This window comes from Myxocyprinus asiaticus, chromosome 5 (genome assembly GCF_019703515.2).
Source record: "Myxocyprinus asiaticus isolate MX2 ecotype Aquarium Trade chromosome 5, UBuf_Myxa_2, whole genome shotgun sequence".
Taxonomy (NCBI): domain Eukaryota; kingdom Metazoa; phylum Chordata; class Actinopteri; order Cypriniformes; family Catostomidae; genus Myxocyprinus; species Myxocyprinus asiaticus.
The window spans coordinates 56,321,201-56,333,991 of NC_059348.1; positions in this window are offsets into that span (position 1 = coordinate 56,321,201).

Below are 12,791 nucleotides of genomic sequence, written 5' to 3' on the forward strand. Positions count from 1 at the left end.
TCGAAAAAGAATAACAACTGTCATGATATATGGTAAACTCCGCTTTTATTTTACTAATGATGAGGGGTTTTATTTTATTTTATATAATTAACTGATGTTTAATTTCAGCTGTTACTCAGCAACAAATATGGAAGGTCCTTTTCCCGTCAAAACCTTTATTCAAAAATAGTAAAATGGTCCAAGTCAGCAGAGTTAATGAGACATGCTGTGGGACTGATTTATTCTCTACACCACAATACCCATTTCCAGTATTTATTATCCATTTTGCAGACAACCCATCCAACATCGTCAACCTATTTACTACATCGCAACAGTGCCCGCCCACTTAATCAGCCGTCTTGTTTCCGGAAGTATCTTCCCCATTCATTTCTTCCATAGACTTTTCATAAAATCCTCCATAAAAGAGTTGTGCACCATGAACCGAATCACCCAGCTCCGAGCTGAATCACAACATCACAACAAACTTTGTTTTGAGGCTAAAAAGCATTTGAAAATCGGACAAAAAGACAAAGGTACAAGACTGTACTTACAGTCTTTCATCATGAGGGCATGAACTACAATCCCATGAAGCATTGCGAATGATGACGTAGAATAAAAAAATGATGGGAATATATAAAACTAGTGATTTTAGGTTGTTGATTATATGTATAGAAACAATTTATTTTTTAAATTATTGTTTATTGCAAAATATTACGATATGTACAAATAAATAAGTAGTTTAAGGCTGAAGAGACACTGACTCGATTACGTCACTCCCAGTGCATTATGGGAGTGGGCGGGCGCACTGAGGCACGTTTTCGCGGGCTTCGTTGGCCGCGGTTCTCTGATTGGTGGATCTTTCCCTGCTGGACCATGGGTAATGTAGTTGTTTACCATGAATTCCGCTATTGAACACGCTATTTAAACAACAATGTTGAAATAAAACAGACGGGTGGCTTCAATGGAAGCATATACCATCGATGAACAACCTTGTTGCTCGTGGTTGGTCAGCCTCTAAATGTTTCTAAGTTATCATTGAAAATCAGTTAGTCTATTGGATAAATAAATAGGATTTTTCTTCCGGAACCAGACCATTGCGCTCTATTGTTTTGTCAGACCTGCAACACAGCCAGGTAACTCCGCCCCTTCCACAATGTAGGGCAAGCCACTAGTGCATGAAGTCCAACATTCGGGAGTCCAGAGCACGAGAGATTCTTTTTATTTTTAATTTTTTTTTTTTTATTTGCCCACAACGTCAGATTTACATCAGTAGTATCACACAATATAACATATAAATCTAACCAAGTTATAGGATGTTCAAAACCTACAAATAATAATAATAATAATGTCACATTAGTTTTATCCATCTTACGAATAAGTTGAAAGCCAGTCCGATATGTATGTTAAGGCAGCTCCTTTATATAGTCCCAAAGGGGAGACCATATCCACCAAAATTTGTCTGATTTTTAATGTTTATCATAGGTGAGCTTTTCAGTGGAAACCACATAGCAACCTGTAATGTCCACATGTAAAGGGATGGTGCCTGTGGTGCAGACCAAAGCAACAAAATAAATTTTTTGGCTGAATAGACCAGGATAACAAATAACTGTTTTACATCATGTTTAAGCAGAGTGTCCACACTAAGATTCAGTAGGTACAAGGCTGGGTCATATCGAAAATGCAGTCCAAGAGGATCTTCTATTATACCATGTATTTTCTCCCAGTATGGCAAAATTCTGTTACAATACCAAAAACAATGAATGAATGTGCCTTTTACTTTATTGCACTTGAAGCACAAACCTGATGTGTTAATGAATATCTTTTTTAATACACATTGGTGTAAGATATATCCTATTAAAGAATTTAAAATTAAGTTCGTGAATCCCCAGGGAAGTACATTTGGGATACACATTTTCTCATACGGCGGACCAATCATTCTCTTCAGTGGCATGACCTATGTCCATTTCCCACACACACTTCAGTCCTAGCAAGGCAGATGTACAATTATTAGATAAAATGCCATATATCTTTGATACTGATCCCTTTAAGCAAACCTGATTTAATAAAAGATCCTCAATCTCCTTTGGCTATCAAAAATTTTATAAAATGGGGGGGCCTGGGTATCTCAGTGAGTATTGACGCTGACTATCACCCCTGGAGTCGCGAGTTTGAATCCAGGGTGTGCTGAGTGACTCCAGCCAGGTCTCCTAAGCAACCAAATTGGCCCGGTTGCTAGGGAGGGTAGAGTCACATGGGGTAACCTCCTCGTGGTCGTGATTAGTGGTTCTCGCTCTCAATGGGGCGTGTGGTAAGTTGTGCGTGGATCATGGAGAGTAGCATGAGCCTCCACATGCTGTGAGTCTCCGCGGTGTCATGCACAACGAGTCACGTGATAAGATGCGCGGATTGACGGTCTCAGAAGCGGAGGCAACTGAGACTTGTCCTCCGCCACCCGGATTGAGGTGAGTAACTGCGCCACCACAAGGACTTACTAAGTAGTGGGAATTGGGCATTCCAGATTGGGGAGAAAAATGGGATTAAACATTTTTTTTATTTTTTAAAAAATGTCATAACTGAAGATATTTGTAGAACATTATATTGTTCCCAAATCCGTTGGAAAGACTTTAGGGTACCCTCTGAAAATAGGCAAGATATCTGAGAGATTCCCAATTTCAGCCACGCTGAAAGCCCAATGTTTTGTATTGTTAAAAGGAAATCTGGATTAAAAGAAAGTGGGGAAGACGAGGAGAGAGAGGCGGGTATTTTAAGATATGTCTTGACATCTCTCCAAGCCCGGAGAGTGTTTGATGTAGTGTAATGTTCAGAGATGCCCTGTAGCTTTGTGAAATTCTTGACAAATGGTAGAAGTCTAATTGGTAGTGGAGAGCAAGTTACTGATTCCATATTATACCAGATAGAATTTGTCCTTTCGTTGCACCAACTAATCATATTTTTTATCTGGGTTTGGTATGGCAATCCCACCTTTGTCCTTTGGTTTCATTTATTTAGAGAGTTTGATCAGTGGCATTTTATTATTCCATATACATTTTGAAAAGTTTTTATTAAGATCTTTGAAAAATGAACTTGTTAAGTAACCAGTGATAGACTGTAATAAATATAAAAGCTTGAGAAGAATGTTCATTTTTATAACATTTATTCTCCCCAAAAATGAGATGGGGAGTGAACACCAGATTTTCAGATACATTTTTATTCTTTCTATAAGAGGGGTGTAATTTTTACTTATAAGGTTATCAAGCGATGCTGTGATAAATATGCTAAGATACCTGAAACCATTCTCAGTTAGCTGAAAAGGGGAAATTGATTTTAGGTGTTCTAAGGAAGAGATATTTAAAGGTAGTGCCATGGATTTTGGAAAATTTATTTTATAGACAAAGTTTACTGTAATGAGAAATGCACTCCAATAACGCAGGGACTGACTGGTCAGGTTTAGACATGTATAATAGTACGTCATCAGTGTATAGTGATATTCGGTGTTCTTCCTTTCCCACTGTAATGCCGTAGAAGTCTTTACTCTGTCTAATAAGTTCTGCGAGGGGTTCAATGACAAGGGCGAAGAGCAAAGGTGAAAGAGGGCAAGCCTGCCTTGTACCTCTCTCTATACAGAATGGAGTTGAAATAAGCCCATTTGTAGTCACTGTGGCCTTAGGAGTAGAATATAACAATTTTACCCATCTAATAAAATTAACACCTAAATTAAACTTTTCAAGAGTGGCAAACAGAAAGTCCCACTCAACTCTATCAAATGCTTTTTCAGCATCAAGGGAGAGAACAAGTGGAGGGTGCCTCCCTCCCGTTCTGAACAAAATTAATAACATTCACAAGTTGACGTATGTTATCTGTACCATAGCGAGATTTCACAAAGCCTGTCTGGTTTGATTTAACTATCTGAGGCAATATACTTTCAAGTCTATGCGCCAATACTTTGGCCAGTATTTTACAGTCTGTATTAAGAAGACTTACTGGCCTATATGATGCACAATTTTGAGAGTCTTTGTCCTTCTTAAGGGTGTGTTCACACTTGTAGTTCGGTTCTCTTGGCTTTCTTGGTCCGGACCAAAACAGAAAATGATACATTTAGTCCTGGTTTGCTTAGCGTTCACACTGGCATTTTTAACACTGAACCTAAAGATACAAAACAAAAGGCATAATGATAAGGTCACAACTTGATTGGACAGCTTTAATGACATATATTTTGCGACGGAACTTGCCGAACATCCAAAACAATGCTGGCTGCTTGGCGAAATGCGCTCGTTGGATTTATGTATATATATATGGTGGTATTTTTGCCAGCTGAGAACAAACGAAGAGCTAATAAAATGTGTAAAGGAGTCAAAACAGCGGCAGGAATTCCTCCGTTGTACACACAAATGAAGATATGCTGCAAGGACGGATGACGGCGGTTCCGACGCTTGTACCGAACTGTAATGGGCAACACAGCTCCTATGATGAGAAGAACCAGGTATGCTTGAGGTCAGTATTAGGCAAATTACTTCCTGTTTTTGGTCCGTTTAGACGTCTTTGGTCCATGTTGCGTTCATATATCAATCGAACCGCACCAGAGTTCGTTTGGAAGTGGACCGAGACCCACTATTCAGGATGTCTCTGTCTGCTTGTTTGGTGTGCACCAAGGTTCTGATGGCAGTGTTCACACTTGTTCAAATGAACTGCACTAACAGAGCAATCGCACCAGAGTTCATTTTAATCGAACCAAACCTGCCAAGTGTGAACACACCCTAAGAATCAAACAGATAGGAGCCTGGGTATCTCATTGAGTATTGACGCTGACTATCACCCCTGGAGTCATAAGTTTGAATCCAGGGCATGCTGAGTGACTCCAGCCAGGTCTCCTGAGCAACCAAATTGGCCCGGTTGCTAGGGAGTGTAGAGTCACATGGGGTAACCTCCTCGTGGTCGTGATTAGTGGTTCTCGCTCTCAATGGGACGTGTGGTAAGTTGTGTGTGGATCGCGGAGAGTAGCATGAGCCTCCACATGCTGTGAGTCTCCGCGGTGTCATGCACAACGAGTCACGTGATAAGATGCGCGGATTGACGGTCTCAGAAGCGGAGGCAACTGAGACTTGTCCTCCACCACCCGGATTGAGGTGAGTAACCGCGCCACCATGAGGACCTACTAAGTAGTGGGAATTGGGCATTCCAAATTGGGGAGAAAAGGGGAGGGAAAAAAAGAATCAAACAGATAGTTGCAGTTTTCCTTGTAAAGCAGTCATTAAAATGTGAGAGAGCTCAGGCCAAAATAATTTATAAAATTCCGGGGGAAGCTGCAGGTCCTGGTGATGTATTAGATGGCATTGATTTTATTGCTGCTAGGACCTCTTCTGGTGATATGGGTGAGTTAAGGTAATCTCTGTTCTCGTCTGAAATAGCTGGGAGAGAAATAATATTGAAAAATGTGTCAAATGCTGATTGTGAATCACTGTTTTGAGAACAATATAATGATTCATAGTAGGATCGAAACATATCATTTATAAGTACAGGTTCATATGTAGTGGTACCATCCATTATCTTTAAAGACTTAATTGCCCTCTCAGAGTGATTTTGTTTTTATCTGATGTGCCAGTAATCTACTAGATTTATTTGCGTGTTCATAGTATTTTTGTTTAGAAAGAAACAGTAATATTTTTTAATAATTAGTGTGATCCAGATTGAGTTCGGCCCTAGCGTGGCATAATGCAGACCAGTTGGTTTGGATGGGAGTTGTACTATGTAAGTATTCTAGTCTTTTAACCGCCTTTTCTAGCTAGATAGCAAGGCCTTTTTATGTGCGAAGTATAGGAGATTATGTATCCACGAATTGTTGCTTTAGCTGCATCCCATTTCATAGCAGGGGAGACAGGTGAGTTTTTACTATCCAACCATTAGTTTTTAATTGAATCTCTTATTGCGTCAGAAAATTTTGAGTCTGTCAGCATAGATGAATTCAGCCTCCAAACCCTGCTTCTTGGTGGCAGAGTACCTAATGTCATGTCAACATGAACCGGGGCATGATCTGAGATGGCAAATGAGCCAATTTGACTAAATAAATAAAGAGTTGAAGCAGCTATTCGGCGTTAGAATGTAGTCAATTCTTGAGTAAGAGCCGTGGGGATTGGAGTAAAATGTGTATTCTTACTGTCAGGATTCATTTCTCTCCAGCTATCAATTAAACCAGTCTCATTACACAATTCTTTAAAAACCAAAGAGGATCTGGGATTTACTGAGGTGCCCACCAAGGATTTGTCCAATCTCTCATCCATCACGCAATTAAAATCTCCAGTGCAAACCGCTATTCCCTTGCAGTGCTCATTGAATAACAAAATAATTTTGGATATGAATTTAGGGGAGTCTTCATTTGGCGCATGAAGATTGAGCATAGTAATATGTTGGCCAAATATCAGGCCTGTGATCAAAATAAATCTACACTCCAGATCCCAGATTTGATGTTCCAAAATAAATGGCAGATATTTACTAATTAAAATAATTATACCTCTCTTCCTAGGATTAGCTGTGCATGAAGAATAGTATATTTGGCCCACCCAATCACAATTCAGTTTTAAGTGTTCACTGTCCAGTAGATGTGTATTTTGAAGCATGGCAACTGTGGCTTTTTCCTTTTTTAAGAAGGTTAGTATTACTTTTTCTTTTTACCACATGCCCTAGTCCCTTAATATTCAATGTCATAAATGTAGTCAAACTCTGCATAGTAATGGCCTATGGAGAAATAATAGACTACTAATGTAGCATTAGAAGAAAAAAAACAATAAAAATGTCTAATGGGCAAGTTTTGAACTTTCAGGAACAAGTAATGAAAGAGATCCGAACCAAAAGGCTTCATGGTGGATCATTAACTCCTGGGGTAGGTGCGAGCGATCTGTGCGCTCTCTCAATTTCGAAGTTGAGATCGGAACGGAGGTCGAGCCATTTCAGTATCATTTCCCTCAGAGATTGAGTGAGAGGAATAGAACCCTCAGCTTTTTCGGGTAAACCTATAATTCACAGATTTTTGCATCTTCCGCAGTTTTCTAGGTCATCCACTTTGGCTTGAAGCTGAGTCACCATTTTAACCAGTGTAGAAAGTTCACTCTTGCGGGCTCGTAAAGCATGTTCCGTGGTGGAGATTCTATTTTCAGTTTCGGTTAAACGGGACTCGCTCGAGGATACTCTCTGTGATAAATTGGATAAAGTTTCATGAACTGCAGAAACAGAAGTGGATATAGCAACTAGCCAATATTCCCCAGTCCCCCAGTTTCACCCAATACTGGGTTGGTTTGATCCATTGGTGACAGGGACGTTTCTGCTGACGCAGCTTGTTTCTTCTTTTTCTGTGATTGCGAAGTTGCAAAAAGTGGGAAATCCTTTGGATCTTGTGTCTCAGACATGTTAGCTGTATGCCAAGCCTATTGATTACGAGTTTCTTTCACTTAAACTGAGGAGGGTAGCAATTTATCAAACAACAGGAACGGAGCCTGAGATTTAAGCAGCCATCGTCTTCTGCATCCGTGAGCGTCTCCAGATTGCCGTGATTCTAAAGTGCTTCAGACATCATCACTCCTGAGGGAGTTTCCTGTAGCGTCAGCTACTGACACAGCGTCGAAGTGACCGTCTTAGAAGGTTACTGCATTTAGACGACATTTGAAATAAGCAGGTGAAAACAAGTGAAAAAGCAGCAGAACCCGTAGTATCTCTCGGCAGAACATCTGGTAAAGGTGTTTACCTTCTCATGATTTCAAAATGCATGCTATCTTTGTTTTCCTCCATGGACAACATGTACATATCTATCAAGATCTCTGAAAACGTGTTTTAGTGCAGGGCTTTTCAACTTTCAGGACATGTGCTCCCTTCCATTCATCTAATATGAGCTTGCTTCACTTAAATATAACACTACTAGTGTTTTGTTCATGAATGGAGCTGTGTTTTTGAATGCATCAGTTGAATCAATGGCTCACTCAGTACATACAAAACATTTGTTGCCACTTATTGGTGCAAAATAAAATCTGCAGAGATGGTGACTGAACGCATCAGTAAACAAATCTCTTTGGTGAATGAAAAAACACTTATTAGTGTTTCATGATCCTTTCAAAGAAGTAATGGGATGTTTGTTTTATGTCATCACCTGGCATAATCACTATATTTCTACCCTCACCTTTTGTAATTGTGATTTTAGATGTTGTCCATTCATCTCTATTCATTGCTTTCTGTTTATACCATAGGCTTCTATACTCTAAAGCTGCTCAACACTTGAATAATAGATTCATATATTGGAAAGTGCTTGACAATATAGTATTACAGAAGTCCACTGAAAAGCTATGACAAGTTACTATCTAGTGCTTGACAGTTCCAGTTATAGCCACATGGTGTCACTGTTTCACTCCTTTTACAAAACAACATGATTGTCCCTCAAAAATGAACATCTTTCCTATTCAAGCAATTTTTGGGTTAAAATTGTATTCAGTGTACTGTAGGAGTAGTATATGCTGTATCACTGCAGTACTCTGTTGTGTTGTGTTATAGTAGTTTATACTGTGTGTATGACAAGAGTTGCCACACTGTTTCGCCACAGTACCGTATGAATGGCATGTATCTTTACTGTACTAACAAAGAGCTAATATGATTAAATCAGATGAGTCATGTGAAGAACTGAACACAAACTGCATGAGAGAAAGTACCAGAGAAAAACAAACACATCAAATTAGAAGTTGAGAGCAAAACACAGCACAGAGGAGAAGGATAGAGAGACATATGAGTGACAGAGAGGACGAGTAGGTGGATGTGGGCTGGAATACAATGATGTGTCCATTGGAAGCGGGGGGTTGAGCGTGCTATTTTAGTCCTGTGATGGGAATGCAGAATACAGTGCCGTGTCTCAACTGAACTGTGCTTGCCTCTGATGTCATTACTCTGGCAAACTCCTCCACAGAGTCCTGACACACATACACACACAAATACACACACATGTGAAGAGGAGGAGGGTGCTGAGTTGCCTAATCAGCGGGAGGGAGATAAGGAAAGAGCCGGGGACGCCAAAGAGAGAGAGAGCGAGCGAGAGAGAGACACACACGGCCACTCTGTGTGTTTATGTTGCTGTGTTTTTAGTTAGATGTTCTGTTTGATTCAAGTTTTTTTGTTTGTTACTCCGTTTCCCGCATCCTCCTTTCCCAAACTGTTACACTGGTGCCGAAACCCGGGAAAGGAGGAACCGTTGCCGTCTGCCAGGAGAAAGAGGAGCCATTGCCGTCCGCTAGGAGATGGAAGAGGCGCTGCCGTCCGCTGGGAGGCGGAGGAGTGGCAGAGGACCAGGTGGGTGGCGTGCCCGCGGGAGCTAAAGAAGAGCGTTTCTTTTCTCTGTCTCTTCCACTTGCTCTTTCTCTCTCCCCCTCCCTCCCTTCATCTCTCTCAGATTCTCAGGAGGCAGGGAGGACCATCGGTGGTGGAATGGCCGGAAGGGCAGCGTCTCACCTCCAGAGATGGGGGAGATTAGCCAGTCTGGATGGCGCCCCGACCTGAATTGGGCAGTGGAGGAGTGTGACGAGGAGGAGGGCGTGGCCAGGCCGTGAGGATACACGCCTGGCACTGAGTTGCCTAATCAGCAGGAGGGAGATAAGGGAAGAGCTGGAGACGCCAAAGAGAGAGAGAGAGAGACACACACACGGCCAGTCCACACACGTTTATGTTGCTGTGTTTTCAGTTTGTTGTTGTGTTTGATTTAATTTTTTTTGTCTGTTACTCCGGTTCCCGCATCCTCCTTTAACAAACCGTTAGACACACAAACACACAAATACGCACACACACATATGTTAAAAAAAGCAAAAATGCATCCCATTATTTCACAGTTACATTCAGTATGGATAAAGGTTTCCCACATGTTCAATTCTGATACTTTCCTAAATGTTTCCTCAAGCATATGACTGAACCCCAAATTGTGTATTAACAAGCCCCCCTTTTGCTGGAAAGAATGGATGGAGAGGAGTGTTGCTACACTTGGTGACCTTTATGAAAATGGAGCTTTGAGATCATTTGAAAAATATAACACAGCAATTTGAGATTTCTAGGTCTCAATTTTTCAGGTATTGACAGTTGCGCCATCTACTTTGTACTATTTTTGGGGGGTAATACACAGCCCCCTAAAGCTGCAGACACTCTCTGTTTGGTGCTCACAGTCTTTGGAAAGGTGCATGAAGCGTCAGTATATTATTCCTCGTTAAATAAGAGTCTTGGTGACGGGGCTTAACAGCTCTTATGAGATTATGGGAAAGAGATTTGAATTTGGTATTGGAGGATGGGGAGTGGGAAAGAATTTTAAAAATGTTAAAACTATGTCTAGGGATGTAAGTGAATACTTTATTCAGTTTAAGATTTGGCATCGTTTCTACTGGACTCCCTCTAGATTAGACTTGGTTTAAAAGACACACTGATCTGCTGGTGATGCCAGTTGGAGGATGGAGACATGGCTCATGCTCTGTGGTTCTGCGCTAAGATTCAAGAATTCTGGTCAAGAGTCCAGAATTTTATCTGAGGTTTTAGATCCTGAAATTTCATTGTGCCCCAGACTATGTACTGTATATTGGGTGATGAGGCGGTTATTAAGTCCAAACTAGTGTAATGATTGGCAGACAGATAATTCTTAGAGGATGGAAGTCAGCTGGCACTCCATCAGTTCAAGAGTGGTTCACTGAATTGGGTAGGGTGGCATCATTTGAAAAGATGTCATATAAACAGTTTGTCAGATTGGATGTGTTTGGTAAGAAATGGGACAGGTATTTGTCCTTTCTGGAAGGATCTCAGTGAGGACCATGTGCAGAGAAACAGAATTGTGCTGGTAATTATAAATTCTATTCTTTGTGGAATTCTTTCTTTTCTCTTTGTTTGTTGAATTTTATATTTTTGATCATCTCAAATATTTTCTTTTGTTTGTTTGTTTGTTTATATGTGTGCATTGTGTAATTTAGGCTTTGATCACAGGGATATTTGTTGAGGGACAGGGTGGGGTCGGGGAGGGGGAAATAATGGGGGTTAAAGTTGATTCTGTGTGTATATGTTCTGTTTATTCCATATTTCACATAAGAATCAATAAAAATATGAATAGCAACAACAACAAAAAAACTATATATATATATTTATCTGTGTTTCAGTGAGACACTTACAATGGAAGTCAATGGGGTCAATGTTTGGAGGGTTTAAAGACAGAAATGGGAAGCTTATAATTTTATAAAAGCACTTAATATTCCACCCAAAAGTGTAAATTCTGTCATTATACAGTATACTCACTCTCATGTTGTTCCAAACCCATAATACTTTCTCGCTTCTATAGAACACAAAAGGAGATGTTTAGCAGAATGTTCACGCTACTCTTTCCATTAGAAGTATTCATTCCCACGGAACTCCCGCGGGACCTGATTAGATTTCCCGGCAAGGGATAAAATTTCCGAGTTAAATGTGGGAGTGGACGGTACTTCCAATGAATGGTGTGCGGAAGCAGGCGGTCAGAGTAGAGCCTGAAAAATCCACTGTGGATATCTTTTTTATTTTATTACTTTATGGTTTGTTTGTTTATTTAACAGGGACAATACACTAGGCATTGTTACACACAGATAACTGATGCCGTGTACATAGGGCATATAGCATAAAGCTAGTTTGCATCCCTCGTCCCTGGTTAGGCATTTACATAAATAAAAATAATCATCACAAGAAACAAAACAAAAATACAAATACACATGTGTGTATACAGATAACTGTGTGTGTATACATTGTACCTAAACAATCAAACAATGGCATATTAACATACCTAAATACATATGTAACTTTATACAAAGTCACAAAACATAAAATGTAAATTATCCTTCATACAGAAAGAAAATGTAAACTTAACCAACCTGAATAAGCCTAAGGTACTCAATGTTCACATCGCTGAAAACATTTCAGCCATTGAGTTCTGATTGCAACTTATTTTTGATAACAATTAACACACACACACACACACACACACAAAAAAATGATGTAAAAATGTGCACACACCACATGCATCAAATTATCTATAATTTAGATCAAGTTATGCAGGTAGTCAATGGTGCAGAGCAAAGCATGGACACATTGTGTCATCAAAGGATGTGAAACTCAGACTGGAAAATTGTCAATTTAAGTATGAAGAAACCAACCTCAGACAAGCCAGAAGGGGATCAAGTCACGAGTCATCTGATAATAGCATTAACAGAAAAGAAAACATGCTTTGTTGACATTTTTGTATGGCTTTTGCCCTATGTGGACAATTAATGTGGGGTTGCGGGAACACGAGCAGTCGGGAAACTTGCAGGAACAGTCTGGCACAGACCTCTACTTTCCATACAAATGTACTGCGTAAGTGGATGCTGATTTATATGACTCGTGCACTATATTCCATCTCATATGAAGTCATATGAACAGACTTAAATTCAAGGCGTTATTCACTGATAATCTTCACCTCCAAACACACTTCTCATGTGTCACATGACCAAAGGTGCACTCAAATATGGATTTTTGCTCCTTGTTTAATTTAAATACTTAAAATGTACTAATGTAACACAGTTCTTGAATTTCTAGACATCTTAATGTCATTGCGTGCAATCAGTTTATATTTGTAAAATGCAACTTCGTTGGTTATGTGTTTTTTTTGGTCCTTTGAGGGATGTCGGTTGTAGATACTGCGCTGTTATACCCAGTTTAAACACTGCAGAAAACAACAAATGTAATCTGAAAACGGCACAAATTTATAGTGCCTCAGTGTAGCTAAACTGATGACTTTCACAAATGTTTATCTAGTA